The sequence below is a fragment of the Phyllobates terribilis genome, unplaced genomic scaffold, assembly GCF_046119375.1.
Source record: "Phyllobates terribilis strain yellow unplaced genomic scaffold, ASM4611937v1 Scaffold_169__1_contigs__length_4117513, whole genome shotgun sequence".
NCBI lineage: Eukaryota > Metazoa > Chordata > Amphibia > Anura > Dendrobatidae > Phyllobates > Phyllobates terribilis.
Window position 1 is genome coordinate 3,651,511 of NW_027362929.1, and position 14,570 is coordinate 3,666,080.

Below are 14,570 nucleotides of genomic sequence, written 5' to 3' on the forward strand. Positions count from 1 at the left end.
ACCGTTGGAAGGGAGGAGAACCAATTAAGGCGGGGGGGGGGTGGAACGAGCAGCTGTCTACCCTTAGCAGGAGGGTTGCTGATTAATTACCTCTCCTGCTGCTGCTGCTACTGGCTGTCCAGCAGCAGACTGAAGGTGGCTGCTGCTGTGCGCAGGTATATAAAGGCTCAGAGCCTATTATGACACGCGCAGCCAGCGTTCCATTGCCACATTCCGTCTACTGCAGGCGGGATACCTGGATGGCTGAATGTCACTGAGAAGCTCACAGAGACCGCCATAAGCAACAGTTTAAAAGAATGCCACAGACTAATCAACCAAACTTTTTGGGTTGGTTTCTCTTTTATAGTCTGCAGGCATTAAATGAAAGAAGTCAGTGTTCCAGCAGAGGGAGACAACGTTTCAGAAAAGGCATTGTAGCAAACCAAAAAAGAAATTTTAAGCGCAGCAGAGTAACCAGCTCACATACCTGTTAGCTCAGGTGAGTTTAAAAGGCTGCTGTTGATAACAAGGGCATTTGCTAAATAGATGGTGTGTGTGCAACAATATACTGAAAGGTCAATTATATTGTGCAGCTTATCTCACCACCTGTAGTTATTTAGGTGAAAGCTCCAAAATGCTTGCCTAATATGTCTGTTTATCCAAAAGGAAGTATAGAGGGAGAGCTAGATAGATAGCATTGCATTACATTACATTACATGGCAATGCAATGCACAGTTGCTGAAGTTGAACCAAAATGAGCTTGTCATCTGGCTTCTGCAACTTTTAACATGAAAAATCCAATGAGGAGAAGAAAAGCAAAGCCAAAGAGTCCATCCCAAAATCCGACAAACAAGCAAAATGAACAAAAAGCATTGAATTCAATTCTTTCTGATTTTAGAAACTGCATTAAAGAAGGGGTGCACCGGTCCTGGAGATACTGCAATACCAGGTCAATGCGTGGAGTGGACAGAGCAAGCTCTTTTTCCATCTCCCTGTTCTAAAAATCCATTTAATATATGGTCCCCAGATAGGGGACGTATCAGATATTAAACTGATAAGAACAGATACTACACTTGATCTTAGCCAAAAGGCCGAGAAGCGATAACCAGAATTGGTTTCCGACTACGGTGCCACCCAAGGATTCTGAAAAGTCCATTTGTGGAGATGGCCACCTGGACTCCCGTTAAGAAGACATGCTGTCAACCTCTAGATCCCTCACATGCCTGCACTTTTCGGCTTGCTGCTGCTGCAATCCACGCGATTTAGATCTGCATAACTCCACCTCTTTTAGCACAGTACCCTCAACCCCCGGCTGTTCCCACCCGCCTCAACACCGTTGGAAGGGAGGAGAACCAATTAAGGCGGGGGGGGGGGTGGAACGAGCAGCTGTCTACCCTTAGCAGGAGGGTTGCTGATTAATTACCTCTCCTGCTGCTGCTGCTGCTGGCTGTCCAGCAGCAGACTGAAGGTGGCTGCTGCTGTGCGCAGGTATATAAAGGCTCAGAGCCTATTATGACACGCGCAGCCAGCGTTCCATTGCCACATTCCGTCTACTGCAGGCGGGATACCTGGATGGCTGAATGTCACTGAGAAGCTCACAGAGACCGCCATAAGCAACAGTTTAAAAGAATGCCACAGACTAATCAACCAAACTTTTTGGGTTGGTTTCTCTTTTATAGTCTGCAGGCATTAAATGAAAGAAGTCAGTGTTCCAGCAGAGGGAGACAACGTTTCAGAAAAGGCATTGTAGCAAACCAAAAAAGAAATTTTAAGCGCAGCAGAGTAACCAGCTCACATACCTGTTAGCTCAGGTGAGTTTAAAAGGCTGCTGTTGATAACAAGGGCATTTGCTAAATAGATGGTGTGTGTGCAACAATATACTGAAAGGTCAATTATATTGTGCAGCTTATCTCACCACCTGTAGTTATTTAGGTGAAAGCTCCAAAATGCTTGCCTAATATGTCTGTTTATCCAAAAGGAAGTATAGAGGGAGAGCTAGATAGATAGCATTGCATTACATTACATTACATGGCAATGCAATGCACAGTTGCTGAAGTTGAACCAAAATGAGCTTGTCATCTGGCTTCTGCAACTTTTAACATGAAAAATCCAATGAGGAGAAGAAAAGCAAAGCCAAAGAGTCCATCCCAAAATCCGACAAACAAGCAAAATGAACAAAAAGCATTGAATTCAATTCTTTCTGATTTTAGAAACTGCATTAAAGAAGGGGTGCACCGGTCCTGGAGATACTGCAATACCAGGTCAATGCGTGGAGTGGACAGAGCAAGCTCTTTTTCCATCTCCCTGTTCTAAAAATCCATTTAATATATGGTCCCCAGATTGGGGACGTATCAGATATTAAACTGATAAGAACAGATACTACACTTGATCTTAGCCAAAAGGCCGAGAAGCGATAACCAGAATTGGTTTCCGACTACGGTGCCACCCAAGGATTCTGAAAAGTCCATTTGTGGAGATGGCCACCTGGACTCCCGTTAAGAAGACATGCTGTCAACCTCTAGATCCCTCACATGCCTGCACTTTTCGGCTTGCTGCTGCTGCAATCCACGCGTTTTAGATCTGCATAGCTCCACCTCTTTTAGCACAGTACCCTCAACCCCCGGCTGTTCCCACCCGCCTCAACACCGTTGGAAGGGAGGAGAACCAATTAAGGCGGGGGGGGGTGGAACGAGCAGCTGTCTACCCTTAGCAGGAGGGTTGCTGATTAATTACCTCTCCTGCTGCTGCTGCTGCTGGCTGTCCAGCAGCAGACTGAAGGTGGCTGCTGCTGTGCGCAGGTATATAAAGGCTCAGAGCCTATTATGACACGCGCAGCCAGCGTTCCATTGCCACATTCCGTCTACTGCAGGCGGGATACCTGGATGGCTGAATGTCACTGAGAAGCTCACAGAGACCGCCATAAGCAACAGTTTAAAAGAATGCCACAGACTAATCAACCAAACTTTTTGGGTTGGTTTCTCTTTTATAGTCTGCAGGCATTAAATGAAAGAAGTCAGTGTTCCAGCAGAGGGAGACAACGTTTCAGAAAAGGCATTGTAGCAAACCAAAAAAGAAATTTTAAGCGCAGCAGAGTAACCAGCTCACATACCTGTTAGCTCAGGTGAGTTTAAAAGGCTGCTGTTGATAACAAGGGCATTTGCTAAATAGATGGTGTGTGTGCAACAATATACTGAAAGGTCAATTATATTGTGCAGCTTATCTCACCACCTGTAGTTATTTAGGTGAAAGCTCCAAAATGCTTGCCTAATATGTCTGTTTATCCAAAAGGAAGTATTGAGGGAGAGCTAGATAGATAGCATTGCATTACATTACATTACATGGCAATGCAATGCACAGTTGCTGAAGTTGAACCAAAATGAGCTTGTCATCTGGCTTCTGCAACTTTTAACATGAAAAATCCAATGAGGAGAAGAAAAGCAAAGCCAAAGAGTCCATCCCAAAATCCGACAAACAAGCAAAATGAACAAAAAGCATTGAATTCAATTCTTTCTGATTTTAGAAACTGCATTAAAGAAGGGGTGCACCGGTCCTGGAGATACTGCAATACCAGGTCAATGCGTGGAGTGGACAGAGCAAGCTCTTTTTACATCTCCCTGTTCTAAAAATCCATTTAATATATGGTCCCCAGATAGGGGACGTATCAGATATTAAACTGATAAGAACAGATACTACACTTGATCTTAGCCAAAAGGCCGAGAAGCGATAACCAGAATTGGTTTCCGACTACGGTGCCACCCAAGGATTCTGAAAAGTCCATTTGTGGAGATGGCCACCTGGACTCCCGTTAAGAAGACATGCTGTCAACCTCTAGATCCCTCACATGCCTGCACTTTTCGGCTTGCTGCTGCTGCAATCCACGCGTTTTAGATCTGCATAACTCCACCTCTTTTAGCACAGTACCCTCAACCCCCGGCTGTTCCCACCCGCCTCAACACCGTTGGAAGGGAGGAGAACCAATTAAGGCGGGGGGGGGGGTGGAACGAGCAGCTGTCTACCCTTAGCAGGAGGGTTGCTGATTAATTACCTCTCCTGCTGCTGCTGCTGCTGGCTGTCCAGCAGCAGACTGAAGGTGGCTGCTGCTGTGCGCAGGTATATAAAGGCTCAGAGCCTATTATGACACGCGCAGCCAGCGTTCCATTGACACATTCCGTCTACTGCAGGCGGGATACCTGGATGGCTGAATGTCACTGAGAAGCTCACAGAGACCGCCATAAGCAACAGTTTAAAAGAATGCCACAGACTAATCAACCAAACTTTTTGGGTTGGTTTCTCTTTTATAGTCTGCAGGCATTAAATGAAAGAAGTCAGTGTTCCAGCAGAGGGAGACAACGTTTCAGAAAAGGCATTGTAGCAAACCAAAAAAGAAATTTTAAGCGCAGCAGAGTAACCAGCTCACATACCTGTTAGCTCAGGTGAGTTTAAAAGGCTGCTGTTGATAACAAGGGCATTTGCTAAATAGATGGTGTGTGTGCAACAATATACTGAAAGGTCAATTATATTGTGCAGCTTATCTCACCACCTGTAGTTATTTAGGTGAAAGCTCCAAAATGCTTGCCTAATATGTCTGTTTATCCAAAAGGAAGTATAGAGGGAGAGCTAGATAGATAGCATTGCATTACATTACATTACATGGCAATGCAATGCACAGTTGCTGAAGTTGAACCAAAATGAGCTTGTCATCTGGCTTCTGCAACTTTTAACATGAAAAATCCAATGAGGAGAAGAAAAGCAAAGCCAAAGAGTCCATCCCAAAATCCGACAAACAAGCAAAATGAACAAAAAGCATTGAATTCAATTCTTTCTGATTTTAGAAACTGCATTAAAGAAGGGGTGCACCGGTCCTGGAGATACTGCAATACCAGGTCAATACGTGGAGTGGACAGAGCAAGCTCTTTTTCCATCTCCCTCTTCTAAAAATCCATTTAATATATGGTCCCCAGATAGGGGACGTATCAGATATTAAACTGATAAGAACAGATTTTTGATTGAAGCTGCATCCAAGGCACTGAAAAATGTGACCGAAGTCACACCAAAACAGCGCACGAGGCGAGGATTCATGTGGACCCTTCCCGGAGGAGAGGGTCCCCAATAAACCATCCCCATCCCTCCGAGCCAGAAGGCCACAGCGAGGGTCAGGGATCTCCGATGCTCTCCCTAGCCGAAGCCGGAGAAGAGCCGTTTTCGTGCTCCCAGCTTCCATCTAGGCTGCCACCCTAGTGGAGCTGGAGCCTGTGTTGGTTTCTCAGCCCAAAGCTGACCGGACCTCCGACCGGGTTTATAAAAATTCCCCTTCCTAGCCCGGAGGCCAGGAATAGGGGGGGTTGCTCAGAAAGTATGATTGGCAAAGGTGCGGCGTGCTACGAAGCCAAGTCTTTCTGGGGTTCCCAGTCCCAGTAAGCTTGGACTCCCACCAGGGCGCCTACTCCTGGGGCACATTGCTCCAAAGCCCTCACACTTACCCAGCCTAGAGACTTCGATCCTGGAGGGCCATGTTTTCCATCAGATAACTCTATGAGCCACCTGGCGTACTAACAAGTGCACCAAACCAGTGTGTAATATGCATCAATTTACTAGGGCAGCCCAAGGACAAAACTGCCTTTTCAAAAGATACTACACTAGATCTTAGCCAAAAGGCCGAGAAGCGATAACCAGAATTGGTTTCCGACTACGGTGCCACCCAAGGATTCTGAAAAGTCCATTTGTGGACATGGCCACCTGGACTCCCGTTAAGAAGACATGCTGTCAACCTCTAGATCCCTCACATGCCTGCACTTTTCGGCTTGCTGCTGCTGCAATCCACGCGTTTTAGATCTGCATAACTCCACCTCTTTTAGCACAGTACCCTCAACCCCCGGCTGTTCCCACCCGCCTCAACACCGTTGGAAGGGAGGAGAACCAATTAAGGCGGGGGGGGGGGTGGAACGAGCAGCTGTCTACCCTTAGCAGGAGGGTTGCTGATTAATTACCTTTCCTGCTGCTGCTGCTGCTGGCTGTCCAGCAGCAGACTGAAGGTGGCTGCTGCTGTGCGCAGGTATATAAAGGCTCAGAGCCTATTATGACACGCGCAGCCAGCGTTCCATTGCCACATTCCGTCTACTGCAGGCGGGATACCTGGATGGCTGAATGTCACTGAGAAGCTCACAGAGACCACCATAAGCAACAGTTTAAAAGAATGCCACAGACTAATCAACCAAACTTTTTGGGTTGGTTTCTCTTTTATAGTCTGCAGGCATTAAATGAAAGAAGTCAGTGTTCCAGCAGAGGGAGACAACGTTTCAGAAAAGGCATTGTAGCAAACCAAAAAAGAAATTTTAAGCGCAGCAGAGTAACCAGCTCACAAACCTGTTAGCTCAGGTGAGTTTAAAAGGCTGCTGTTGATAACAAGGGCATTTGCTAAATAGATGGTGTGTGTGCAACAATATACTGAAAGGTCAATTATATTGTGCAGCTTATCTCACCACCTGTAGTTATTTAGGTGAAAGCTCCAAAATGCTTGCCTAATATGTCTGTTTATCCAAAAGGAAGTATAGAGGGAGAGCTAGATAGATAGCATTGCATTACATTACATTACATGGCAATGCAATGCACAGTTGCTGAAGTTGAACCAAAATGAGCTTGTCATCTGGCTTCTGCAACTTTTAACATGAAAAATCCAATGAGGAGAAGAAAAGCAAAGCCAAAGAGTCCATCCCAAAATCCGACAAACAAGCAAAATGAACAAAAAGCATTGAATTCAATTCTTTCTGATTTTAGAAACTGCATTAAAGAAGGGGTGCACCGGTCCTGGAGATACTGCAATACCAGGTCATTGCGTGGAGTGGACAGAGCAAGCTCTTTTTCCATCTCCCTGTTCTAAAAATCCATTTAATATATGGTCCCCAGATAGGGGACGTATCAGATATTAAACTGATAAGAACAGATACTGCACTTGATCTTAGCCAAAAGGCCGAGAAGCGATAACCAGAATTGGTTTCCGACTACGGTGCCACCCAAGGATTCTGAAAAGTCCATTTGTGGAGATGGCCACCTGGACTCCCGTTAAGAAGACATGCTGTCAACCTCTAGATCCCTCACATGCCTGCACTTTTCGGCTTGCTGCTGCTGCAATCCACGCGTTTTAGATCTGCATAACTCCACCTCTTTTAGCACAGTACCCTCAACCCCCGGCTGTTCCCACCCGCCTTAACACCGTTGGAAGGGAGGAGAACCAATTAAGGCGGGGGGGGGGTGGAACGAGCAGCTGTCTACCCTTAGCAGGAGGGTTGCTGATTAATTACCTCTCCTGCTGCTGCTGCTGCTGGCTGTCCAGCAGCAGACTGAAGGTGGCTGCTGCTGTGCGCAGGTATATAAAGGCTCAGAGCCTATTATGACACGCGCAGCCAGCGTTCCATTGCCACATTCCGTCTACTGCAGGCGGGATACCTGGATGGCTGAATGTCACTGAGAAGCTCACAGAGACCGCCATAAGCAACAGTTTAAAAGAATGCCACAGACTAATCAACCAAACTTTTTGGGTTGGTTTCTCTTTTATAGTCTGCAGGCATTAAATGAAAGAAGTCAGTGTTCCAGCAGAGGGAGACAACGTTTCAGAAAAGGCATTGTAGCAAACCAAAAAAGAAATTTTAAGCGCAGCAGAGTAACCAGCTCACATACCTGTTAGCTCAGGTGAGTTTAAAAGGCTGCTGTTGATAACAAGGGCATTTGCTAAATAGATGGTGTGTGTGCAACAATATACTGAAAGGTCAATTATATTGTGCAGCTTATCTCACCACCTGTAGTTATTTAGGTGAAAGCTCCAAAATGCTTGCCTAATATGTCTGTTTATCCAAAAGGAAGTATAGAGGGAGAGCTAGATAGATAGCATTGCATTACATTACATTACATGGCAATGCAATGCACAGTTGCTGAAGTTGAACCAAAATGAGCTTGTCATCTGGCTTCTGCAACTTTTAACATGAAAAATCCAATGAGGAGAAGAAAAGCAAAGCCAAAGAGTCCATCCCAAAATCCGACAAACAAGCAAAATGAACAAAAAGCATTGAATTCAATTCTTTCTGATTTTAGAAACTGCATTAAAGAAGGGGTGCACCGGTCCTGGAGATACTGCAATACCAGGTCAATGCGTGGAGTGGACAGAGCAAGCTCTTTTTCCATCTCCCTGTTCTAAAAATCCATTTAATATATGGTCCCCAGATAGGGGACGTATCAGATATTAAACTGATAAGAACAGATACTACACTTGATCTTAGCCAAAAGGCCGAGAAGCGATAACCAGAATTGGTTTCCGACTACGGTGCCACCCAAGGATTCTGAAAAGTCCATTTGTGGAGATGGCCACCTGGACTCCCGTTAAGAAGACATGCTGTCAACCTCTAGATCCCTCACATGCCTGCACTTTTCGGCTTGCTGCTGCTGCAATCCACGCGTTTTAGATCTGCATAACTCCACCTCTTTTAGCACAGTACCCTCAACCCCCGGCTGTTCCCACCCGCCTCAACACCGTTGGAAGGGAGGAGAACCAATTAAGGCGGGGGGGGGGGTGGAACGAGCAGCTGTCTACCCTTAGCAGGAGGGTTGCTGATTAATTACCTCTCCTGCTGCTGCTGCTGCTGGCTGTCCAGCAGCAGACTGAAGGTGGCTGCTGCTGTGCGCAGGTATATAAAGGCTCAGAGCCTATTATGACACGCGCAGCCAGCGTTCCATTGCCACATTCCGTCTACTGCAGGCGGGATACCTGGATGGCTGAATGTCACTGAGAAGCTCACAGAGACCGCCATAAGCAACAGTTTAAAAGAATGCCACAGACTAATCAACCAAACTTTTTGGGTTGGTTTCTCTTTTATAGTCTGCAGGCATTAAATGAAAGAAGTCAGTGTTCCAGCAGAGGGAGACAACGTTTCAGAAAAGGCATTGTAGCAAACCAAAAAAGAAATTTTAAGCGCAGCAGAGTAACCAGCTCACATACCTGTTAGCTCAGGTGAGTTTAAAAGGCTGCTGTTGATAACAAGGGCATTTGCTAAATAGATGGTGTGTGTGCAACAATATACTGAAAGGTCAATGATATTGTGCAGCTTATCTCACCACCTGTAGTTATTTAGGTGAAAGCTCCAAAATGCTTGCCTAATATGTCTGTTTATCCAAAAGGAAGTATAGAGGGAGAGCTAGATAGATAGCATTGCATTACATTACATTACATGGCAATGCAATGCACAGTTGCTGAAGTTGAACCAAAATGAGCTTGTCATCTGGCTTCTGCAACTTTTAACATGAAAAATCCAATGAGGAGAAGAAAAGCAAAGCCAAAGAGTCCACCCCAAAATCCGACAAACAAGCAAAATGAACAAAAAGCATTGAATTCAATTCTTTCTGATTTTAGAAACTGCATTAAAGAAGGGGTGCACCGGTCCTGGAGATACTGCAATACCAGGTCAATGCGTGGAGTGGACAGAGCAAGCTCTTTTTCCATCTCCCTGTTCTAAAAATCCATTTAATATATGGTCCCCAGATAGGGGACGTATCAGATATTAAACTGATAAGAACAGATACTACACTTGATCTTAGCCAAAAGGCCGAGAAGCGATAACCAGAATTGGTTTCCGACTACGGTGCCACCCAAGGATTCTGAAAAGTCCATTTGTGGAGATGGCCACCTGGACTCCCGTTAAGAAGACATGCTGTCAACCTCTAGATCCCTCACATGCCTGCACTTTTCGGCTTGCTGCTGCTGCAATCCACGCGTTTTAGATCTGCATAACTCCACCTCTTTTAGCACAGTACCCTCAACCCCCGGCTGTTCCCACCCGCCTCAACACCGTTGGAAGGGAGGAGAACCAATTAAGGCGGGGGGGGGGTGGAACGAGCAGCTGTCTACCCTTAGCAGGAGGGTTGCTGATTAATTACCTCTCCTGCTGCTGCTGCTGCTGGCTGTCCAGCAGCAGACTGAAGGTGGCTGCTGCTGTGCGCAGGTATATAAAGGCTCAGAGCCTATTATGACACGCGCAGCCAGCGTTCCATTGCCACATTCCGTCTACTGCAGGCGGGATACCTGGATGGCTGAATGTCACTGAGAAGCTCACAGAGACCGCCATAAGCAACAGTTTAAAAGAATGCCACAGACTAATCAACCAAACTTTTTGGGTTGGTTTCTCTTTTATAGTCTGCAGGCATTAAATGAAAGAAGTCAGTGTTCCAGCAGAGGGAGACAACGTTTCAGAAAAGGCATTGTAGCAAACCAAAAAAGAAATTTTAAGCACAGCAGAGTAACCAGCTCACATACCTGTTAGCTCAGGTGAGTTTAAAAGGCTGCTGTTGATAACAAGGGCATTTGCTAAATAGATGGTGTGTGTGCAACAATATACTGAAAGGTCAATTATATTGTGCAGCTTATCTCACCACCTGTAGTTATTTAGGTGAAAGCTCCAAAATGCTTGCCTAATATGTCTGTTTATCCAAAAGGAAGTATAGAGGGAGAGCTAGATAGATAGCATTGCATTACATTACATTACATGGCAATGCAATGCACAGTTGCTGAAGTTGAACCAAAATGAGCTTGTCATCTGGCTTCTGCAACTTTTAACATGAAAAATCCAATGAGGAGAAGAAAAGCAAAGCCAAAGAGTCCATCCCAAAATCCGACAAACAAGCAAAATGAACAAAAAGCATTGAATTCAATTCTTTCTGATTTTAGAAACTGCATTAAAGAAGGGGTGCACCGGTCCTGGAGATACTGCAATACCAGGTCAATGCGTGGAGTGGACAGAGCAAGCTCTTTTTCCATCTCCCTGTTCTAAAAATCCATTTAATATATGGTCCCCAGATAGGGGACGTATCAGATATTAAACTGATAAGAACAGATACTACACTTGATCTTAGCCAAAAGGCCGAGAAGCGATAACCAGAATTGGTTTCCGACTACGGTGCCACCCAAGGATTCTGAAAAGTCCATTTGTGGAGATGGCCACCTGGACTCCCGTTAAGAAGACATGCTGTCAACCTCTAGATCCCTCACATGCCTGCACTTTTCGGCTTGCTGCTGCTGCAATCCACGCGTTTTAGATCTGCATAACTCCACCTCTTTTAGCACAGTACCCTCAACCCCCGGCTGTTCCCACCCGCCTCAACACCATTGGAAGGGAGGAGAACCAATTAAGGCGGGGGGGGGGGGGGTGGAACGAGCAGCTGTCTACCCTTAGCAGGAGGGTTGCTGATTAATTACCTCTCCTGCTGCTGCTGCTGCTGGCTGTCCAGCAGCAGACTGAAGGTGGCTGCTGCTGTGCGCAGGTATATAAAGGCTCAGAGCCTATTATGACACGCGCAGCCAGCGTTCCATTGCCACATTCCGTCTACTGCAGGCGGGATACCTGGATGGCTGAATGTCACTGAGAAGCTCACAGAGACCGCCATAAGCAACAGTTTAAAAGAATGCCACAGACTAATCAACCAAACTTTTTGGGTTGGTTTCTCTTTTATAGTCTGCAGGCATTAAATGAAAGAAGTCAGTGTTCCAGCAGAGGGAGACAACGTTTCAGAAAAGGCATTGTAGCAAACCAAAAAAGAAATTTTAAGCGCAGCAGAGTAACCAGCTCACATACCTGTTAGCTCAGGTGAGTTTAAAAGGCTGCTGTTGATAACAAGGGCATTTGCTAAATAGATGGTGTGTGTGCAACAATATACTGAAAGGTCAATTATATTGTGCAGCTTATCTCACCACCTGTAGTTATTTAGGTGAAAGCTCCAAAATGCTTGCCTAATATGTCTGTTTATCCAAAAGGAAGTATAGAGGGAGAGCTAGATAGATAGCATTGCATTACATTACATTACATGGCAATGCAATGCACAGTTGCTGAAGTTGAACCAAAATGAGCTTGTCATCTGGCTTCTGCAACTTTTAACATGAAAAATCCAATGAGGAGAAGAAAAGCAAAGCCAAAGAGTCCACCCCAAAATCCGACAAACAAGCAAAATGAACAAAAAGCATTGAATTCAATTCTTTCTGATTTTAGAAACTGCATTAAAGAAGGGGTGCACCGGTCCTGGAGATACTGCAATACCAGGTCAATGCGTGGAGTGGACAGAGCAAGCTCTTTTTCCATCTCCCTGTTCTAAAAATCCATTTAATATATGGTCCCCAGATAGGGGACGTATCAGATATTAAACTGATAAGAACAGATACTACACTTGATCTTAGCCAAAAGGCCGAGAAGCGATAACCAGAATTGGTTTCCGACTACGGTGCCACCCAAGGATTCTGAAAAGTCCATTTGTGGAGATGGCCACCTGGACTCCCGTTAAGAAGACATGCTGTCAACCTCTAGATCCCTCACATGCCTGCACTTTTCGGCTTGCTGCTGCTGCAATCCACGCGTTTTAGATCTGCATAACTCCACCTCTTTTAGCACAGTACCCTCAACCCCCGGCTGTTCCCACCCGCCTCAACACCGTTGGAAGGGAGGAGAACCAATTAAGGCGGGGGGGGGGTGGAACGAGCAGCTGTCTACCCTTAGCAGGAGGGTTGCTGATTAATTACCTCTCCTGCTGCTGCTGCTGGCTGTCCAGCAGCAGACTGAAGGTGGCTGCTGCTGTGCGCAGGTATATAAAGGCTCAGAGCCTATTATGACACGCGCAGCCAGCGTTCCATTGCCACATTCCGTCTACTGCAGGCGGGATACCTGGATGGCTGAATGTCACTGAGAAGCTCACAGAGACCGCCATAAGCAACAGTTTAAAAGAATGCCACAGACTAATCAACCAAACTTTTTGGGTTGGTTTCTCTTTTATAGTCTGCAGGCATTAAATGAAAGAAGTCAGTGTTCCAGCAGAGGGAGACAACGTTTCAGAAAAGGCATTGTAGCAAACCAAAAAAGAAATTTTAAGCGCAGCAGAGTAACCAGCTCACATACCTGTTAGCTCAGGTGAGTTTAAAAGGCTGCTGTTGATAACAAGGGCATTTGCTAAATAGATGGTGTGTGTGCAACAATATACTGAAAGGTCAATTATATTGTGCAGCTTATCTCACCACCTGTAGTTATTTAGGTGAAAGCTCCAAAATGCTTGCCTAATATGTCTGTTTATCCAAAAGGAAGTATAGAGGGAGAGCTAGATAGATAGCATTGCATTACATTACATTACATGGCAATGCAATGCACAGTTGCTGAAGTTGAACCAAAATGAGCTTGTCATCTGGCTTCTGCAACTTTTAGCATGAAAAATCCAATGAGGAGAAGAAAAGCAAAGCCAAAGAGTCCATCCCAAAATCCGACAAACAAGCAAAATGAACAAAAAGCATTGAATTCAATTCTTTCTGATTTTAGAAACTGCATTAAAGAAGGGGTGCACCGGTCCTGGAGATACTGCAATACCAGGTCAATACGTGGAGTGGACAGAGCAAGCTCTTTTTCCATCTCCCTGTTCTAAAAATCCATTTAATATATGGTCCCCAGATAGGGGACGTATCAGATATTAAACTGATAAGAACAGATACTACACTTGATCTTAGCCAAAAGGCCGAGAAGCGATAACCAGAATTGGTTTCCGACTACGGTGCCACCCAAGGATTCTGAAAAGTCCATTTGTGGAGATGGCCACCTGGACTCCCGTTAAGAAGACATGCTGTCAACCTCTAGATCCCTCACATGCCTGCACTTTTCGGCTTGCTGCTGCTGCAATCCACGCGTTTTAGATCTGCATAACTCCACCTCTTTTAGCACAGTACCCTCAACCCCCGGCTGTTCCCACCCGCCTCAACACCGTTGGAAGGGAGGAGAACCAATTAAGGCGGGGGGGGGGTGGAACGAGCAGCTGTCTACCCTTAGCAGGAGGGTTGCTGATTAATTACCTCTCCTGCTGCTGCTGCTGCTGGCTGTCCAGCAGCAGACTGAAGGTGGCTGCTGCTGTGCGCAGGTATATAAAGGCTCAGAGCCTATTATGACACGCGCAGCCAGCGTTCCATTGCCACATTCCGTCTACTGCAGGCGGGATACCTGGATGGCTGAATGTCACTGAGAAGCTCACAGAGACCGCCATAAGCAACAGTTTAAAAGAATGCCACAGACTAATCAACCAAACTTTTTGGGTTGGTTTCTCTTTTATAGTCTGCAGGCATTAAATGAAAGAAGTCAGTGTTCCAGCAGAGGGAGACAACGTTTCAGAAAAGGCATTGTAGCAAACCAAAAAAGAAATTTTAAGCGCAGCAGAGTAACCAGCTCACATACCTGTTAGCTCAGGTGAGTTTAAAAGGCTGCTGTTGATAACAAGGGCATTTGCTAAATAGATGGTGTGTGTGCAACAATATACTGAAAGGTCAATTATATTGTGCAGCTTATCTCACCACCTGTAGTTATTTAGGTGAAAGCTCCAAAATGCTTGCCTAATATGTCTGTTTATCCAAAAGGAAGTATAGAGGGAGAGCTAGATAGATAGCATTGCATTACATTACATTACATGGCAATGCAATGCACAGTTGCTGAAGTTGAACCAAAATGAGCTTGTCATCTGGCTTCTGCAACTTTTAACATGAAAAATCCAATGAGGAGAAGAAAAGCAAAGCCAAAGAGTCCACCCCAAAATCCGAC

The 14,570-nt window shown here is 45.5% G+C and overlaps 9 non-coding genes and 2 pseudogenes across 9 annotated transcripts; all 11 read right to left on the reverse strand.

The window, feature by feature from the left end:
* Window positions 1–891: 891 nt before the first annotated feature.
* LOC141209592 (U2 spliceosomal RNA) lies at window positions 892–1,082 on the reverse strand. The gene has a single exon (XR_012279785.1). It is a non-coding gene; the product is annotated as a U2 spliceosomal RNA (small nuclear RNA).
* Window positions 1,083–2,203: 1,121 nt separating this feature from the next.
* On the reverse strand, window positions 2,204–2,394 carry LOC141209220 (U2 spliceosomal RNA). Its single transcript, XR_012279422.1, has one exon. It is a non-coding gene; the product is annotated as a U2 spliceosomal RNA (small nuclear RNA).
* A 1,119-nt stretch (window positions 2,395–3,513) lies between these two features.
* Window positions 3,514–3,704, reverse strand: LOC141209957 (U2 spliceosomal RNA). Its single transcript, XR_012280142.1, has one exon. It is a non-coding gene; the product is annotated as a U2 spliceosomal RNA (small nuclear RNA).
* A 1,121-nt stretch (window positions 3,705–4,825) lies between these two features.
* On the reverse strand, window positions 4,826–5,006 carry LOC141210549 (U2 spliceosomal RNA; annotated as a pseudogene).
* Window positions 5,007–5,530: 524 nt separating this feature from the next.
* On the reverse strand, window positions 5,531–5,646 carry LOC141210814 (U2 spliceosomal RNA; annotated as a pseudogene).
* Window positions 5,647–6,767: 1,121 nt separating this feature from the next.
* On the reverse strand, window positions 6,768–6,958 carry LOC141210458 (U2 spliceosomal RNA). Its single transcript, XR_012280626.1, has one exon. It is a non-coding gene; the product is annotated as a U2 spliceosomal RNA (small nuclear RNA).
* A 1,120-nt stretch (window positions 6,959–8,078) lies between these two features.
* LOC141209593 (U2 spliceosomal RNA) lies at window positions 8,079–8,269 on the reverse strand. Its single transcript, XR_012279786.1, has one exon. It is a non-coding gene; the product is annotated as a U2 spliceosomal RNA (small nuclear RNA).
* A 1,121-nt stretch (window positions 8,270–9,390) lies between these two features.
* LOC141209594 (U2 spliceosomal RNA) lies at window positions 9,391–9,581 on the reverse strand. Its single transcript, XR_012279787.1, has one exon. It is a non-coding gene; the product is annotated as a U2 spliceosomal RNA (small nuclear RNA).
* Window positions 9,582–10,701: 1,120 nt separating this feature from the next.
* LOC141209595 (U2 spliceosomal RNA) lies at window positions 10,702–10,892 on the reverse strand. The gene has a single exon (XR_012279788.1). It is a non-coding gene; the product is annotated as a U2 spliceosomal RNA (small nuclear RNA).
* Window positions 10,893–12,016: 1,124 nt separating this feature from the next.
* Window positions 12,017–12,207, reverse strand: LOC141209596 (U2 spliceosomal RNA). Its single transcript, XR_012279789.1, has one exon. It is a non-coding gene; the product is annotated as a U2 spliceosomal RNA (small nuclear RNA).
* A 1,117-nt stretch (window positions 12,208–13,324) lies between these two features.
* Window positions 13,325–13,515, reverse strand: LOC141210004 (U2 spliceosomal RNA). The gene has a single exon (XR_012280186.1). It is a non-coding gene; the product is annotated as a U2 spliceosomal RNA (small nuclear RNA).
* Between the last annotated feature and the right edge of the window lie 1,055 nt (window positions 13,516–14,570).